A 17,669-nucleotide genomic window follows, 5' to 3' on the forward strand; every position below is an offset into this window, starting at 1 on the left:
AATAATTTGTTATCAATTTTAAACAGGCCAAATGCACAAAACCAAAACCAAGGTTAATTTATAATAAGTACAGTGTGTTGCAAGAGAGTTAGTACACATGCTCTAGAGGTGCCAAGTTTGTGTCTGGTCTATAACATCATTAATATTCAATGTAATATGAATGTAATAATCAGTAATATTCTTCTCAAAAGTTACTCTTTGCTTTCTGTAAATAAACGTACACATACACACACACACACTCACACAAGAAAAGAAAAAAATATATTGTATAAATTACGGCTGAAGTATAGTAAAAAACAAAAAAACAAATGCATGCACAATTATTCATGAACTTCATAAATGTTGCAAATGTAGCTTACTATCCAAAACCAAATGCATGTCAACTTGAGTCGGTGAAATTCAGAATTACATGAACATGCAGCAGTTTAAACAAATAGAAACATGTTTGTGGATACAGATGTTTTCTTTTGTATTAGTGTATCAGAAGGAAGATGTGCATTTGTACACGACATCACACATTAGAAATGCAAACATGCAAAAATCATGATACTTTAATACAAAACATAACATTTGTATTCAGAAATGTGTCTCAATTTAAAATGCAATTTATTCATTTGATGGCAAAGTTGAATTATCAACAGCCATTACTCCAGTCTTTAATGTCACATGATCCTTCTAAAATGCTGATTTGGTCCTCAAGAAACATTTCTTATTATCAATATTGAAAATCTCTAAATTTTATTCAGGATTCTTTGATGAATAGAAAGTTCAAAAGAATAGCCTTTATTTTGAAACAGAAATCTCTTCTAACAATATAAACATCTTTACCTGCACTTTTGATCAATTTTATCTATAGTTGCTGGGAAAAAAAAAGCAATTTCTTTTTTAAAATAAAACTTCTGAATGGTAGTGTACATTGTGTATATAATATATTGAAGTTTCTCATTCAGTCTTGCCTTCACCCAGCCGAAAATCTCTAAAAAGATAAGCAGTTGCTTCAGGAAGATGCAATTTAAACGTCTGCGAGTAGAAAAAGGATGATGTTTATTGGCTTCTGAATCTCTGCAGTATTCTTCCTGGAGCTGTGCTTTGCTCAGCATTATGGGGAGTGGACAGGCAGAAAATGCACATTAACTTGATTCAGATTGACATTAAAACACTTCACAGTCCAAAAGTTGACAGCTTTGGTTTGGAAATGCCTTGATGAATGTGACAAGTTACATTTGTGTTGTAATCTGAACATTGCACCATATTAACAACATTATTCAAGAATGCATACTTGCTGCATATTTATCTTGTGGTTTACAGCCATACCACAATGGCCTCATCCGGAGAATTAAACAGGAATTGGCTGGTTAATCTCATCCTGTCCTACACAAATGAGTCAAACTTTGGAGAGAGATATCCAAGCCATTTGGGAATCTCCAGAGGGCAGTGCCATGAAAGTGATGGCCCTGTTCCATTAAGAACAGATATAAAGATGCTAAGACGTCTTGGCCTGGAGCTGACACTGGAATAAACCCAGCACTATAGAGATGTTCAAGTTCTGTCACAAACACAACATGCCACTTTTATCTTGCTTCTTTATTCTGTTTAGAATTCAGCAGGCAATTAATGAACATCCTGATGAATGATTAAGCAAGTTTTTGTTGACAGCTCCAAAGTAAGAAACAAATGGTCTCTGAAAGGCATTTCTAAACAGGCAAAATTTGGGTCTGTTATTGGTTGGTTACCTCTGTGCAACAGAGCATGGTAAATTCAGAGGACTGTGATTAAATATATACTTCAAAAATTGTGTTGCATCTTAACGTGAGTGGGAAAATGTCCATAACAATACACCTATTATTCAGTTTAACTCTCTAAGGAGCTTCAGTTTCTGTTTACAAAGTTTTGGTTATGAATTCCATATGTTAGCTTTAAAAAAAAAAAAACTGTATAAATTGTCACTATGGTGCCATCATTTATAAGCTACAATCCAAAGTATAAAATTTAAGCAAACACAAACATGTCAATCTGCAGCAGAAATAACTTGAGAATTAATTACAGTTGAAATAAATAATACTACTTGAAATCAAGACTGCAATGCTCTGCTGTATTCCAATGGAGATTTTGTGACATTTACTTTATCCTATTTACTCATGTTTTCATCACCACATGATGTCACATACTGAAATTCTTCAGCTGTTGTTCACTAGTCAAGACCACTTTCATTTTCAAAGATTAGAAATTGTGGTGGCTTACGATCCATTTGCTCAAACTTGTTGTCATTCTTATCTGACATTTCAAATGACTTCCACAGCCCATGTTACACTCCGCATTTGATCCCCATGTAAGACACACTGTGTTATTTTGTGTCATATTGTTAGTATGGGTGAGAATCACCAGGGGCCTCATGACAACACAATAAAATATGGTATAAATTTTAAGCATTTTATGACAGCATGCAATACATTGCACTGTTTGTGAAATTAAACTTTGGCAAAAAATTCAAATTAATGATTTGATCTGTTTTCCTGCATTAGTTGTTTGGGTGAAGCCCTCAGGAATTAGTAAAAGTATGCACAAAACCCACAATCCTGTGCCAAAATTTAAACCCTGATAGAAGATTGATACTTGGCATATTTGCCTTGTTGTCCATAAAAATAAAATTAAATAAAATAAATATCAATGCAATACTATGATGTATCGATTTACCTCCACCACTAATTGTTAGCTAAATCTCTAGAAAAGTTATACTAGGATATTACAGTATTTGTTTAATGACAACATTTTTGTTAAATGTAAGAATAAGGCAATATTCAGAAAGGATTTGTTTTGTTTGACATTTGAGTTATTAACATGACTGATTTCACATGAAGAATTCATGATGATTCTGACAGGATTGGGATCTCTTAGGCAGTATAAGAAGAAACCCACTGAAATAAACTAGACTTAAAGGTCTAAAACAATAATAAAAATTGCCCCAGTTGCTCCAACAATGTCAAAATACACTAGTAATAAATAATACACAGCAATCACGGACATTCCTCTTCGAATAGGATTATATTCACTGAGGACCCTGAAGTTAACCAGAAACATTTATTTACATCAAATGGAAATAAAAATCACAATGTACTTCTGTTAGAAAAGTTTACTTTTGCTACTGCCAAACATCCACAGACATGCTGCTGTGAGCATGTGGGAAATATTATATACTGTATCATATATGAAACAATCCCCTTATATAACATACATGAAATTACCCTGTAGCAGATCTATACAGGTGAAACTGGGGGAGGTGGAGGGATCTGAAGCACACTGCAACTGCTACAGCAAGCACTGAATATTTCAGACTGAGTAAATTTCATGAAAGAACCTGTATTTAATCTATCTCTATACATACACACAAACACACAACACCCTACATTTCCCATTGCTCTTAGCCAAGTTTCATCCATAGGGATGAAAATAAAGGGTTGATGGTTACACTTATAATCTAAACTGATACCCCTGTGTAGGATTTCAAAGCACTTTTAATCAAACAAAACCTTAAACTAAGATTTGAATAGGGGTGTGCTTTCAGATAATAAGGTTTAATGGCACAGTATGCAGATTTCTCTATTATGCCACCTCAGCAAAAAAAAAAAAGCACAGACAGAAAAAGAAGCTAAATGCAAGAGATCATTGGGTCATTCAGGCTTTACTTTTCTTACAGGTCCTAAGTGACATTTAAAGCCAAATTAGCAGAAATTTCAGCATTAAAATGCCATGGGAATCAATTTATCCAACACAGCATAGATGACCTACAAATGAAGTTTGAATAATCAGATATCAAAATGTTTGGGGCCCATTTACACCTATGGAGTGTTGTGAACTTGTGATAAGACTACGCAAGACAGATGTACACAGACTCTCAGACTGACGTCTTTTCACATCTCTTTGTCTTTCTTGCTAAAGAAGGGAAAGCAACAGTTGGAGCAACAGATGGCTCAAGGAGCGAAAACTAAAGACCTCTCTGCTGGTGACGCAGTAAGGAAACTTGAGAGTGAAAAACATCCATGTGTACTGTACAGTCATTCATCCTTATGATGTCTTCTAGTTTACTTTAAGCCCAAGATGTACGTACTGATGTTTACATTGGTAGTAGCTAACTAGCTCAGGTTTTTGAATGTCAATTTACACAACTTCACAAAGTCAATTCAAAAGCTCATCTGGCCCAAAGACAAGTCCATCAACAAATCAACCCTTGTAAAAACTCAATTAATCCAACAAACAAATACAACATGTTATATATGGAGAGATACACACAATGCAGTGGCAGTCATGAGAGATTTGGCTTCATCATACATCCAGCACATACATGTAAGGGCCTTCCCCAAATCCCAAAAGCACCCAGGTGGACATGAAAAATTCAATCAAACCCATTCCTGAAGACATGTACAGTACTTTGGGGGGTTTCTTGTACTATATAAAATCCATCTGACAGAGATTTTTGTTTGTAGGTCACACTGTTTGACTGTGTGTTTGATTGGCAGGGCCTCTTAAAGGGAAAGTGCCAACATTTCTGTCTTAAAGGGCCAGTGCATATTTATGCCAGATCGCCACAATTAAAGGGTAGAATGGTCATGATCTACACAAAAGTCATTAGTAACTGAAGATTATATTGCATTTATCATATGTAAGAGTTAAAATGGTTACTTCACACTTTTAGAAATCAATAAATATTGTATTTATTGTATTGTATTATGTGTTTTTTTTTTCACCACTGGACAAAAGTTTGGAATATTTTATATGGATGTTATGGAAGAAGTCTCTTATGCTCATCAAGGCTGTATTTTGTCCATCAAAATATAATAAAAACAGTAATTCTGAGATATATAATTACTGTACAATTTAAAATAACTTTTTTTCCTAGTTGAATATATTTTAAAATGTAATTTATTCCTGTGATGACAAAGCTGAATTTTCAGCATCATTAAATATAATAATGAATTCTGAAGGATGATTTTACACTGAAAACTGGAGTAATTCATCTTTGCCATCACATAAATAAATGACATTTTAAATTTTATTAAAATAAATAAAAGGACATTTTAAATTGTAATAACATTTTACAATATTACTGTTTTGCTTTTTAATTTTTGATCAAATAAATGAAGCTTTGGTCAGCATAAGAGATGTCTTTTAAAACATAAAAAAACTGTCTTTTAAAACATAAAAAAACTGTCTTTTAAAAAAGTTTTCTTTAAAATATTTAAAATAATATATCAAATAGGTTTTTTGTTGTAATTTTACAGTTGATTTTTATTAATATTATTTTGTTTTTACTAAGCATTTTTATTAAATATATTATTTATTTGTTACTGTCAAATTTTGTGGCAATCAAAAAGGTGTTTGTGAATGTGAAAGAGAGATTGTGTGTGTGAAGAACAATTGCATAAGTATGCTACTGAGTCAGAAAGTGAAGCATTGTGACTCAACCTTTGTAAGATCCATTTCCCTCTGTCTGTTTCTCACCCTCTCTGAGTAACAGCGTGTGTGTGGCCTCAGCGTGGGCGAAGGGATACACTCCCGCTTTATTACATTTTTCCCTGTTCCTCACACTCACCGAACAAAAGAATACAATCTAAAGCAGAAAGCAGTCACACTGCTACAAACCTGCAGCCGAGTCGTTGTCTCCGCAGTGACAGAAAGAGCAAAGTGTGAATAAATTACACCTCAGAGGGAATGGCATTTTAGATTTAGCTTTTGAAACAAACAGTGAATGAATTAAATCATAGCAGGGTGGGATCAGAGTGGTGGTCACTTAATGGTCAAACACACAAGAGCTGTTGGCATTTTCCCAAGGAACTGGAGAGTTACTGAATTGATTTCTGCTCACTGTTCTGGCTTTGAGATACACATATCCTGTAGTCAATGTAGTGTAAAACACTCTGGTTGAAGACTGTTTGCTTCAAGCCAATTAACAACAATTAACAATACATTAGTCATTCTATGAACTGGTTGCCTCTTCCAGTTAGCTGAGGTGTTTTTAATTTTATTAATTCTGTTCTTATATATAATTATGTTTTTGGAAGTTGGTGGTAACATAGTTGACAGAATGTCATGAAAATACAATATGCTTTTTAGAAAAAAAAAAATTAAAGTAGATACTTCATTATATATAATTATGTTTTTGGAAGTTGGTGATATATATATATGTAGATACTTCAAAAAAAAAAAATACTTTTACATAATTACACTATTTTTATTTTATTTTAAATATACAAATTGTATAAATAATTATGAACCTTGTTTTTCAAAAACAAAAGAATATACACTAAGCAGCATAACCATTTTCAACATTGATGATAACATTGATCATATTATCAAATGTTCCTTTCACACCAAATCAAAATTTTATATTGATTTCTGAAATATCATGTGACTGGAGTAATGATGAGGAATAAATTACATTATAAAATACATTTGAATAGAAAATAGTATTTTAAACTTTTCAAATATTTCACAAAATTACTACTTTATATGTTTAATCAAATAAATGCAGCTTTTTTATTTCAATACCACAAATAATTATCCCTAATTATCATCAAAAGTGAAAAATATGTCTAAATATCTGTGTAAAATGATTCTTCTGAGTGCATAATACATGGCTGATATAAAAGAATCATGCATCTGTAACAGAAAATTCAAGCTCATAATTTCCACCCTGGACAAAACAATGCTGGACAACACAAAAACAAATTTCAAAAGGATATCCAAGAAATTCCATAAAGAATTGTCAGTATATTTATATACTGTATGTTTACCAATGGCATTTGACTATATGAAGACTTCCACAGGCATCTGCATTCATAAAAAAAAAAAAAAAAAAAAAAACACCAGTGATTCAGCACACGGTTCGTTAATGCCAACTATGTGTCAACCAATGGGGAAACTCAATTCCTGTGAGGAAACAAAATGACAGAATGAGCCTCATATGATGGCGTGTTTGGGTTTTTTTGCTTCTGTTGTTGTGTGCCAAATGGCACTGAGTTGCACTCTGTCTAATGTTAAGGGTGAAATATCATCATGTTCCTCATTCGGGCCAATTCATCAATGTCAAGAATCCATTTTAGGGTACCCACAGGGACAATTTAGTTTTCTACTAGCAGAGCTCATGTCTTTTAACCAACCAGACAAACCTTTTAAAACCCCACTGCCATTCTCAGGAGGCTGATGGGTGTGTCCTGGATGACTCCAACAAGGCTGGTAGAACATCTGCTGGTAATGGAGAAGATGGACCTCCACAAAGTGGGGTCAAAGGATGAAGATTACAAGCCGGGAGACAACAGCTCTCTGTGGGCCATGACGGCGGGCTCTTTGGGTTCTTTTTCTGCCATACTGCAGATCGAAGAGAATGGTGAAGGTCTTGGTTCTGCTGACCTGCAATCGGTGTATAAAATGCGCACATATATACAGCTTGAGTTTCAGTTCACAATGCCAGAAAATCTGTCTTGTCTACATATGTCAAATTTACTATTTCACCTGCCAAATAAAATGGCAGTTGCAAAGAAATACACACACACAGACAGACAGACACACAGACAGACAGACACACACACACACACACACACACACACACACACACACACACACATATATATATATATATGTATATATATATGTATATATATATATGTATATACAAGAACCACTCTGATTTACATTCAAAATTTTATTTTTAGGTCTGACATTATTCTTAATTACATAAATGCATGCATGATTGTTTTTCAGTGCTAAAGTGAATACAAAGCATCTTGATCTTATTTCTTCCAGAAGAGCAAAATTGACCTCTTAAAAGGAAACACAGAAATGGGACTGTATGGGACTGATTGTATTTTCATTGAAAATAATTTTATATGAAAATATGAATAGAACAAATGATGAAAACACTAGTGCATTCGACATCTTTGTTTTTCATATTGAAAACAATAATCAACTCCTACTGAAAAACACCCTTCTAACATTAGGCTCCTTTTTATCACTTTTATTTCTTGTCTATACAGTAACGTTCATGCTTTTTTATTGATTTGCCTTTTCTTTTGCATCCCAAGCATTTGAAGTTAGATGTGTGAGAGTGGGCGAACAATATTTTCATTAAACTGCTTTCTTTCGAACCTATTTTAAGAAAAAGACTTCAGAAATGGTGCATTGTTTCAAGCTATGAATACATGTATAGCATTATTTAACATTATTATTAATGTGCATGTTCCTTTGTTCATTAAATAAAATGTTCTAGTTCAGGGAATTACATTAATCAAAATAAGCCAGGCGAAGTCAACCCAAAGTCATAGTCTTTTATATAATAATGTAAAAGATAATTTAAGCATAGGAAATTGAAATGCAGTGCCCTGATACTGTAGCTGTTACTGAATCAAATATGAAAATAGGGGAGATCATCTGAGAAAATTGAAATCATAAATATAACTGGCATCTTATTTTTTCAATTGCTGTCTCCAAACTTAATGTACCTATTTTTATTTCGCCCAAATAATAAGTACATGACAAGCTCTTATATGCACATAGAGCAAAAGAGTTGTAAAATAATTTTCTTTTTTTATTATTTAATGACAGAAAAGGGTTTATCATATTAAAATAAATAATGAAATTATAAATCCCAAAGAAGACTTCTTATGGTAATTGCATGCTGGGGATTGTCTTAAGAGAAGCTTAAAATATGATTAATTTAAAGTGTAACATTTAATCCTATTTAAGCCACAAAAACATTAAAAACCAGCAAGTGGGGCCCATTGCTCAGTGGTCTGTGACAAACCCAAACCATGTTAAGCATTAATGATAAAGAAAACATTAATGTGTCCCAAAGACTGCTAGTGAAAATCCTATTCTGCATTTATTTAATACAATTTATTTCATTATAAATTATATTATCAGAATAACAGAATGTATTTGGTTTGTCCCAATTTTGCTTTAAAGAAGTTCACCCAAAAATGAATATCTGTCAAAAATTTACTCATCCTCAGACGCTGATGAATTTGTTTCTTTATTTGGAGAAATTTAGCATTACTTGCTCAGCAATAGATCCATATGCAGTGTATAGGTGCCGTCAGAATGAGAATCCAAACAGCTGATGAAAACATCACACAAGAAATCCACTAGACTCCAGTCTCCATCAATTAACATCTTGTGAAGTGAAAAGCTGCTTGTTTGCAATAAATAAATCATTCATTAAGAAGTTTTTAAATTCAAACTTTTGCTTTTGGCTAAAATAAGAGTCTATTATTTATAATATTGCTTTATCCACTGAAAAAGTAATCGCGTCGGAATCATGAGAGAAATATGAGTACAAAGTACAGTACAAGAGTACAGAGTACAAAGCAGTTTTAAGCAAACATGTTGGTGGATTTTGATGTGGGAGGACAACAGGGAATGGGCTTTTTCACTTAAGGAAAGCATTATTATGGCTTATGTACTCATGCTAAATTTCTCCAAATCTGTTCTTCAAACTCATCTTGGATGGCCTGCAGGGTGAGTGCATTTTCAATATATATATATATATATTCTAATAAAATCAGTGCTCGAGATTCACAAAACCCAAATAAATATATATTGGTGGATTTTGATGTGACAGGACAACAGGACAACAGAGAACTTTTTCACTGGAGGAAGCATGAGTAATGGACTCTTTTTGGACAGCTGTTTGGACTCTCATTCTGACGGCACCCATTCACTGCAGAGGATCCATAATGTAATGCAAAATTTTTCCAAATCTGTTTTGATCAAGAAACAACCTCATCTACATCTAGGATGGCAAACATCTTAAGCAAATTTTCATTTTTGTGTGAACTATTCCTTTGAAAAAGTTATATGCACTTATATGCGTTTTTAGCGGTGTGTGCTGTTGCCGAATAAAATTAAACCACAAATGCGTGGGTGTTATCACTGAGGAGCCCTGCAAATGTTCCTTTACAGATGTCACCCTGAAAAACAATTATTATTTGAATTGTGAGTGCATTTTGCTTATATTTATGTCAAACACAGTGTTTTCTTCTTGTATTTTTGGTGCAAATGTTTCTGTAACAGAAACATTACAGCCCGAGTGATGCGGTTATTAGATCAGACCACATACTAACTGTCAGTGCATCTCCATTTGCTGCCATTAGTTGCAGGAGGGAATGTTTTAGCTGGGGGACGTGGCAGAGGATGTGGTCTCTGTTGTGGCCTGAGATGATTCACTTCGGCTAGGTCATAAAGCCCCATAATTGCCGGGCCTTTCTGTTTTATTGCTATTCATTGCAGGGAGTACGAAGCAACTCAGAGGCCAAATGTGGGACCCTGCGAGCCCTTTAATGGACATCTTTGCCCATTTTGGGCTCCGCTATGATTCAAGATAGAAAGAAATAATTGAATAGGGCACGGATAAATGACTTTGGTTTGGGCAAAGGCAGATGCTTAATGTTCAATAGATAAGGCCAGGCAACACTGTGCCGAGTCTCTGGTTGTCATTGGTTAATGGTTGGTGATGCTTCAGGCTAAAGGGAGGAATGCGATCTTAGAGGTCAAAAGAGCTGTGTGTTTCTCCTTTAAAATGTTGGAAAAGTGCTTGGCTTGGTTCAAATCTGTGATTAAAAATAGATTTTTGTAAATAAATAAAGAGAAACAACCGTTTTCAATTTTGCCAAAAAGAAAATTTTGTCAAAAATGCACTCACCCTGCAGGCCAGCCAAGATGTAGATGAGTTTGTTTCTTCATTAGTACAGATTTGAAGAAATTTAGCATTACATCACTTGCTTACCAAAGGATCATCTGCATAAATGGGTGCCGTCAGAATGAGAGTCCAAACAGCTGTAAAAACCATCACAATGATCCAAACGTAATGACTCCCGTCCATCAATTAACATCTTGTGAAGTGAAAAGCTACGTAACAAATTCACCATTAAGGCGTTTTAACTTTAAACCATTGCTTCTGGATAAAATATGAGTCCATAATCCATAATAATGCTTCCTCCAGTAAAAAAAATCCTATCCTCTGTTGTCCTCTCACATCAAAATCCACACACATACAGAACCTGTTTTGTACTGTTTTCACTTGTAAACGGTGCTTTATCTTCGCATATTTCTCTCTGATTCAGATAAGACCACGTTTTCACTGGAGAAAGCACTATTATGAATAGGAGACTTGTATTTTAGACAGAAGCAATGGTTTAAGTTAAAAATACTGCAAGATGTTAACTAATGGACGGGAGTCATAACTTGTGGATTTTTAAAATGTTTTTATCAGCTGTTTGGACTCTTGTTGTGACGGCACCCATTCACTGCAGAGGATCCACTAGTAAGCAAATGATGCAATGCTTAATTTCTCCAAATATTTTTACAATGCAGAAACAAACTTTTTCTGTAAATTTACATTTTTGGGAGAACTATTCCTTTAATTTAACATATAATGCAAAAAAAAAAAACTAAAAAACTGTATTTGAAATTTTCATCTGGGTGCTGAGAAATAACACTGACATTTACGAAATCCAATGGCTAAGTTCACAAACTAACACATGTAAATACTTACAATACATCTGATCTCCCACATAAAACTATTATCCGAATCATGATATGCCATAATTGATTACAATGTGCATGCACATCGCCTTTGGCACGCACACACCACCTTCTAGGAGAGATAGAACTGCTGGGAATAGTGTGCTGCAGGCATTGTATTAAAAGGTCACTCACTCTCACACACACAAACACCAGCACAGGACTCAATTAGTGTAATGCACTGGCTGGAGCAAAGGTGTTCATTCAGGTAAAAATGAGATGTCTTACTCTCTCTGAAGTATTTACAGGCTCTCAGAGCCACGAGAATGAAGGATGGACTTTGGATAGAGGAGATGCTGCGCTGGCTATAGTCCAACTCAATTGCACTCATTAATTTCCATCCCCACCTTCCTCTTAAAGGATTACTTCTCCCAAAAAAGAAAATTCTGGCATCATTTACTTACCCTCATGTCATTACTAAACCGTATGACTTTATTTCTTCTATGGAACAGAAGAGGAGATGTTTAGTGGGAGAAAAATAAGCCTATTATTAGATCTTTTTTCCATAGAATTACAATGAATGGGGGCTCAAACTTAAAAAAAATAAATAAAATAAAATCCAAACGTCTCATAATAGTCTGAAACAACAATCTTTTGAATCCATACGAGCGAGAAATTTCATTATCTACTCCTCCAGTGAGCTGTTCGTTCAAGAGTGATCCGGTTCTTGAGTTAATGATCTGGTCAGCATTCAATGAGTTGAAAACAAGAACTGAATCAGACAGGAATGAATCATTCAGAGCTGTTTTTTGAACTGAATCAATTTACAGAAAAGTTTTCTTCTGGAAGTCTAATTAATATATGGGCCTGAAATCATATGACATTATTTTCTTTTTTAGGTGAACTATTCCTTGAAGGTGTGTTTAGCAAATGTCTCCAAAACTCTTCAAGGAATCACTAATAAGCCTTCAGAATTATTCACCGTAACCGCGCCCTGTGCTGCACAAGATGTTGTCAACGGTTTTGTTTTGTTGCATTATCGTTCAAAAGTGGCAAAAGTCCCCAGTGTCTCCCGTGGTTTTTAAGTGTGGCGGTCCTGAGGGAACTGCGATGTCTGATCTGAGATGGGTTGATTTAGCGCTAAGCTGATAAAGAATGATAAAGCCTATAGGGAATGATAAGTACACTTTCTTCTTGTTGACGTAAGACTGAGGTCATTTTTTAATCTGATTTTATTCTATTATCAGCTTTGATAGTGAGAGCTGATATGACAAAGAGAGAGGCAAAACCTAAAAGGCGATTTATGCATTGTTCATTGTTATTTTACCATTTATTGAACTATTTCCTTCGGATTTACAGTTTGCATTGCCTTTATCAATATAATAAACATTTTAGGCACAAAATTAAAAAAAAACTACAAAAAATACTTTCTCAATTTTAAAAACTCCCTTATGACTGTCCACGGTTTCATTTCTGAATAATTCATTATTTTGAACAAATTGCTTAAGTGAATGATTTAAAGTCTCACTCATAAAAATAATCACTTGTTTTGTTCATGAATGAATCTATGTTTTGAACGAATCAGTTCAATTAATGATTCAATGAGTCACTCAGAAACACAGTCGCTTGTCGTCCCCTACTGGCATAACTATGTACACCTAAATGAATCAAATTTGAATATTAGATGTATTTGCATTTATTGACTAGCAGAATTTTTTATCCATAACACCTTACAAATCAGAATAATATAAACTAAGAATTTAATCAAAAACATAAATAAATAAATAAATACTTTAAGACAAGTAGTGCTGCCATACCAAAATCTCAACAACCTATTAGAATAATAGCCTATACACATTTCACATTCCAGGCCAACACACAGCCATGTCATATGGTCCGACATGACTGGCCCCGCTGGGGTCATTCAACCATGGCAGATAATCCGTTTTTGCAACAGACAGACATTAAGGAACAAAACACACTCCACAGTGTCCAGTCCTGGGATCTGGACCTCTACATCCAAACGCAGCAAAAAAAAAAAATTCACAGAGCTCATCAACAGACACTACACCACTGTAGCTCCCACTGCTTATATGTTCAGCATGGAGAGAGAGCGGGAGGGCCTTAGGGTCAAAAACGCCAGTGTGTTAGCAGTACGGACACAGCTGGCAGGTCGCAGCACTACAGAAGGAAGAGATATGGAGTGTGTCCACAGCCGTGGGTCAGTCTGATGGAGGAAGCATGGATGAGATCTTCTCTCTTTTCATCAGCTGTGTTCACTCCAGCAGAGCATGCTGGACCATGTCCCCATGATAGTTTCGCCTTTCAGACCCAGCGCACGTAGATAGTGCCAATAGGGTGAGTGAGCAAAGAGGACTACAAAATAAAACTCTTCTTAAAGAAACAGTGATAATAGGGTGAGTGAGCAAAGAGGACTACAATAATATATAATACATATTCTATAAATATATATAACATCTATTCACCCAAATTATATATATATATATATACATATATATATATATATATATATATATATATATATATATATATATATATATATATATATATATATATATATATATATATATATATATATTATATATATATATATATATGCACACACATACACACTTTCTTTTTTTAAATAAATAATTTTTCATATAAAACTGTCTTTGGCTTGGAATATAGCACACAAAGGTCAATTTTATTGTGATTCTTTCTAACAAACATGGTTAGTAAGAACTGTTGTTGTATTGAAGAATTTACAAGTGAAATAATTTTTTAAAAACCTTTAATATCACATATAATAAATAAATACATACATACTTTAATACATAACAAGTTTTGGAACGATTTGATTAAAATGCTATATTATAATATTTATTATTTTAATATATATTTTATAATTCTAAAATATTATAACTTTTTATAATTTTAACCCTTGTGCTGTGCTAAACATGCTTTACCAATTTTCGTTTTCCCAGTCAAAAATGACCAGTCTACAAAACATGGCTTGTTAGGCTATATTATTAAAGAATATTAGGTTCAATAATTTTTATCAACTGGTTTTCTTTCATTTAACTTATGCACCTCAGTTTTTGAGTAAAAAAAAAAATCATTATTTGTGGATAATTTTGGCAAAGTTCACTCAAAAACAGGCGCATAAGCTCAGATCAATGAGGCCTACAATCAATCAGATTAAAAATGAAATACTAAAAATCTTTGCTAAATGAAAGAAAACAAGCTGACTGAATCAATATTTGGTAACAGCATAACAAGACATTTTTGTAGGCTAGTCATTTTTGACCGGGAACACCACAAATGTAACAAGCTGGGGCAAAAGTATTCAAATCCATTATGTTTTAGTCCAATGTGATAACATTAACAGGCTTGGATGGGCCACTACAGCTTTAAACTAGAACTAGTCAGCTCTAAGTGATTAACGCCTTTGAGGTATGAGACACTTGTAGGACAAACAAACCTCCTTTGGCTAGGAAAGCTTACTTTTGTGTAAGGTCCTGACTTCTGATTTGGGTTTACATTGTGTGGAATGGTTAAATACACAAAGCGTTATTATATTTACATTTTCAAAATTGCAAGTTGCTTACGAAAAAGTTCCAAATGAAGCCACATCAGAATTAACTGTCCCACATCTCCGATAAGTGAATAAGTCAGTGTTTTTGAACAACTGGGTTGAGTGAATGATTCAGTGTTTCATGTAAGCAGTGTCTTGTTTAGTTCATGAATTAATCAGTAGTGTTCAATGAATCATTTGAAGATATGACTAATGAGCTGACTCATTTAGACAGCCACATACTCAGTTCCTGAGTTAATCAGTGGTTCTGACAAAATCGAATAAAGGAATCAATGACTCACTCATGAAGACAGTTCTTGTCGCCCTCTACTGGTGTGTTTATGCAACCTAAAGAAACTGTTAGTGAAAATCCCCAACATTAAGGTGGATTCTTTCACAATAATTTTAGCGAAGTCCATTTTCACAGTTCTACAGTACATTGGGTTCATTAGTCATAAGCGAATAATGTTTACCATCACTTGTTTTCAATTCAATTACAATGGAACTAAAGCTTCAATCACCATAAAACATAGGCAACATTTAAAGTATTTTGACATTTAAGTGAATAGATTTTTTTACTCACTGATAATTTTCCTCTTCAGTGAGCTATGACCAAATCAGTGAGTGACTGAATCGATTTGATTGATTCATGAACAAATCATTCAGAATGTATATATATATATATATATATATATATATATATATATATATATATATATATATATATATATATATATATATATATATACCATTTAACTATATAACACTCGTCCAGGCACTATAAAATTCTGGCTAATGCTTTGCAAACCTTCAGAAACCATCTTGGTTCATATCCATTATCAATAACATACCATACGCACTTAGGATAAATACTGTGCTTTTCAGCATTTTATTTTAAAGGTAATCCACTGTCCATTTCTCAGCAGGTTCCTCAATAATTGTACACCAATATGGCACTTTAAGGTAGTTTACTGCAAAAGAAAAAAGAAAAGAAAAAAAGAAAAGGCACTTTTTTGCCAGCTATGCAAACTTGGTAGACTTCAGAGAACTTGATACATTATAAATTGAGCTCACTAGTTTTATTTTTGAGTGGGAAGCTCCATTAGAGGCATATGGTTCTTATTTGTCTGAAGTTAATGCTTGTTGGTTTTCCACAGCATATTTTCATTTTTGCTGTAAGTTTCTAAATCCAACTGTGTAAGCAGAGGTGATTAATGGGATGATTATTATGGGATGAAATGAACTCTGTATTGCATTCCGAACATGAATAAAAAACAAATGGCCCAGACTTTATGGAGACACATACATACAAATACTTGCACAATTTCTTAAAGGACTGGATAATGGAATCATTTTATCTTGAACTTTTTGGAGGCCTAATAGTTAGGCTTTTTTGTTTTGTTTTGTTTTGTTTTGTTTTGTTTTGTTTTGTTTTGTTTTGTTTTGTTTTGTTTTGTTTTGTTTTGTTTTGTTTTGTTTTGTTTTGTTTTGTTTTGGAAAAACAAATCCAGTAATATTCTGTAACCCCAATGGAAACCATTAAAGCCAACATTAAAACCATTTACAATCCAATTTATTTTCATAATATGGCATATTTACAAGTGAAACAGGATGTTTATCAACAATAAAGGAGGACAGGACTTCATTTTTGGCTTCAGAAATAGTTTAAATCATGAAAACTGAAGGTTGCACACCAGAATGGAGCCAGTCAACTGGAGTCAAGGGGGTTTAAAATGTTAGTGGGACATCAGCCAAACAAGAAAGTTATTATATTTTCATAAAAATATATTGTGATGTATTATGTATTATGCATTATAATTTTTATATATAATTTTTAATTTCTAAATGATTTTAAAGATCTTTTTTAAGTGGAAATACATACAATATGACAAAAAAGTACATTGGGTTGATATTAATATTTTCAGTGCCAACTTGTAAGTTATTATGCAAGTAAGGACTCTTAAGAATCACACTGGTTAACTGATTAACAAAACAACACTAATAAATTCAGATCAAATCATTAATACAAATTAAACTCTCGTGAAAATCAAAAGTCGAAAGTACCCATGTATGCAAACAATTGTACGCAAAAACGTGACCTTAAGTGCTGAAATTAAACATTAGCAATAACATATTAATATTAATAACAGCGTTCACATGAAACTGAGCCAAACCGGTGTTACACACCACATTAAAACAGCAACACGTAAATGCATGAGCTTATCGTTATTAATCCTGCGGCTGTTCGTGTAAACGCTGTCTCCCTTGTCCCACCTATTAGAGTCAATTAGATCCCACAATGCAGAAGGGCTCCTGTTCATTGCTCATTAATAATGCACACAGCAAAAAAGAGAAAAGAAAGTACCTATCACATCAACGGGCTGCTGTCTGTGTGTTTAATTAATAGAATCTGCTAAGAGCCATTAACTATCCCTGTAATGGGCATTATGAGTTTCCTCTGGCCCCCTGGATAGGTCGCTAAACAGAAAGCATCTTCCATTTAGGAGCGTGTTATGACCCACCAGTGTTCACGCTCGATAAATTGTGCTAGAACTAGTCCCTCGGGTTGTTTAATGTTAAA

At 33.7% G+C, this 17,669-nt stretch overlaps 1 protein-coding gene across 1 annotated transcript in view; it reads right to left on the bottom strand.

Moving 5' to 3' along the window:
* Positions 1-4,486, bottom strand: part of LOC109110590 (NT-3 growth factor receptor-like) — a 241,719-nt gene extending 237,233 nt beyond the window's left edge. The window contains exon 1 of the mRNA XM_042753532.1: positions 4,426-4,486. The gene's annotated coding sequence lies outside the window, so the exon portion shown is untranslated. The remainder of the gene's footprint in view (positions 1-4,425) is intronic.
* Between the last annotated feature and the right edge of the window lie 13,183 nt (positions 4,487-17,669).

The sequence above is a fragment of the Cyprinus carpio genome, chromosome B25 (assembly GCF_018340385.1).
Source record: "Cyprinus carpio isolate SPL01 chromosome B25, ASM1834038v1, whole genome shotgun sequence".
NCBI classification, from domain to species: Eukaryota; Metazoa; Chordata; class Actinopteri; order Cypriniformes; family Cyprinidae; genus Cyprinus; species Cyprinus carpio.